General features: G+C 54.2%; 1 long non-coding RNA gene across 2 annotated transcripts; it reads left to right on the top strand.

The window, feature by feature from the left end:
• Window positions 1–12: 12 nt before the first annotated feature.
• On the top strand, window positions 13–1,622 carry LOC116548291. Of its 2 annotated transcripts, none has more exons than XR_004267380.1 (3): window positions 13–376; window positions 484–591; window positions 1,262–1,622. It is a non-coding gene; the product is annotated as an uncharacterized LOC116548291 (long non-coding RNA). The 2 variants fall into 2 exon arrangements; XR_004267379.1 differs by lacking the exon at window positions 1,262–1,622 and adding an exon at window positions 782–816.
• The last annotated feature ends 742 nt before the right edge of the window (window positions 1,623–2,364 follow it).

The following is a 2,364-nucleotide window of genomic DNA, read 5'->3' as shown; positions in this document are numbered from 1 at the left end:
ACCTGGTGACGCACTCAATAAAGGTTCCAACAGCGGTAGTAATAACAAGAGTAACAATAGAATATGATCTGATCTCTCTGGGCCTCTGTTAGCCAGCTGTAAATGTGACCTCTTTCCCTATGCCTTCCAACTTTACTGAGTTCTTTTAAAATCCAGACCATGGGATTGGAAATGCCTTGATCTTTACTGACTGAGTTGTGTATTAAGCCCAGGCCTAGCCCTTTTAAGGGGCACTGTGTGGAACGGCCCAGGCTCTCCAGATTGAAGCTTCTCCCTCTTCACCCTCCAGCCCTCGAGCCGCTGTGAAGCAGTCCTTGAGCAGCAGTTACAGCAGTTTCTACAGGAGCGGGAACTGCTAAAAGCACAGGTGGCAGAGGTGAGACTTTGCAGAGGCAGGGATGTGGAAGGAAGATGACCCCAGGTGGCCAGGAGCAGGTGAGGACCAGTGACAGCCCTTCCTAAATTCTGGGTCCATTCTTGCAGGTGACGGAGTGTCTTAAGAAAGCTCAGCTAGAAAGAGATGCATACGCTCAACAACTCAAAACAGAGAAGGCACAGTGGCAGCAGCAAATGCTGAAAATGGCAGGAGAAGTGAGAGCTGACCCTTCAGCCCCCCACCTTAGATGGCTCACTGGATCTTCCTGGGCATCTGTAAAAAGAATAGTCCAGCCAGGGGTGGTCACAGAACTGGGCTTTGTGGAGCTGGGGGCGGAGAGGGAGATGGTAGCCTGTCCAGCCACCAGCCCGTCTCCAGGGCCCTTTCCCCCTGTGCTTTGGGCAGATTGAAATATTCAAAATGGAGAAAAGGCAGGATGCAATTAAAATCAAGGAGCTGAAAGGTTGCCTTGCCCACCTACAAAACCATCTGGGTAAGATGGGGCTGGTGTGACCCAGGGGCAGGACTGGCATCAGAGGGCTGTGGGGGTGGCTTAGAGTGCCCCAGGGAGGTGGGTGGCTGGAAGGGCTTTGAGGCAGAGGGAAAGAGGCCTGTGCCAGGAGACAGCAAGTCTTATAATCTCCATGAGCCTCAGTGTCCCCATCAGCAAAGAGGGAGGAGTGCCTGTTGTCAGCCGCCCACAGTGCTCTCTATCTGAAAGGGGCTTGGAAGGCTGGCTGCCATTTGGGTGTGAGAAATCATTAGCAGTGAGGCCAGGTTTGGGGAGCCTGAGAGGAGCTGTGCACCCAGAAGAGTGTTTTTGTTTTGTTTTTTGTTTATTGTTTTGAGAATCCAAAGGCTCTTATTGTCTGCTTCCTTTCTCAGCTGAACCCCCAATTTCAAAGCACCCAGCAGGGCCCTGTGACTTGAAGAAAAACCTAAAAACTGAAATCAAGTACCTGAGAGATGAGCTGCAGGAACAGGACAGACTGCAGGAGGCGAAAACGAGGCTCCGGGAGCAGGAGGTGAGGCTGAGAGAACAGGAGGAGAGGCTTCTTGAGCAGGAGGGGCTCCAGGAGCAGGAGGAGTAGCTGATGTGCTGCCCACCTGGGGAGACTGCCCTCCTCCTCAGCCCTCCAGGCCTTTGTTTTCCCACCTGTAAAATGGGGGAGTGTATGAAATGGGGCTTCTAAAGGCAGCTGTGAGCCAGAGCCCTCCTCTGATGGCTGTGGGAGAAAGGAGACAATTTTTCTAACCTCCACCCTTCCCGGTGCCATGGGAGGCAGACACCAAGTTCTGGGGTCTCCAGCTGCAGTGGGTGGCCACTGATTGCTTCTCTCTGTCCAGCAGAATGAGAACAGGAGCACACTGCATTTGGAGCAGGAAGGAAAGGAGCTGCAGGAGAAGCTTGGCGAACAGGAGACGGTAACCTCTGCCCCATCCAGGAGGGCTGGGAGGCAGGCACCGGCCTCTGGGGAGGGGAGGTGCAAGGCCAAAGGCAGCTGCACCCTGGGGCAGGTGACCCCACACACTCTAGGGCAGTCCTGTGACCGTTTCTTGCTTCCTGCCCTCTGACTTTTAGGGGTGGGTAGCCCTGGGCTCCTCCAAGGACTGGACATAATCAACCTAGCTAGAGGCATGGAGCCCCACCCCCCATCACAGGGCAAGAGACAGTGGTGTGAGAGGCTCTTTATGCTGGGTGCGGTGGCTCATGCCTGTAATCCCAGCACTTTGGGAGGCTGAGGCAGGAGTTTGAGACCAGCCTGGCCGACATGGCGAAGGCTCACCTCTACTAAAATTACAGCAACAACCACAGCAACAAAGCTGGGCATGGTGGTGCACACCAGTAATCCCAGCTACTCAGGGGGCTGAGGCATGAGCTTCGCTTGAGCCCGGGAGCTGGAGGTTGTGGTGACCTGAGTTTGCACCACGACTCTCCAGCCTGGGCTACAGAGTGATACTCTGTCTCAAAACAAATCAAAACAAAG

The sequence above is a fragment of the Sapajus apella genome, unplaced genomic scaffold, assembly GCF_009761245.1.
Source record: "Sapajus apella isolate SASKATOON/1434 unplaced genomic scaffold, GSC_monkey_1.0 scaffold9265, whole genome shotgun sequence".
NCBI lineage: Eukaryota > Metazoa > Chordata > Mammalia > Primates > Cebidae > Sapajus > Sapajus apella.
The sequence above is the reverse complement of the archived record's forward strand: the minus strand, read 5'-3'. Positions and strand labels throughout refer to the sequence as shown.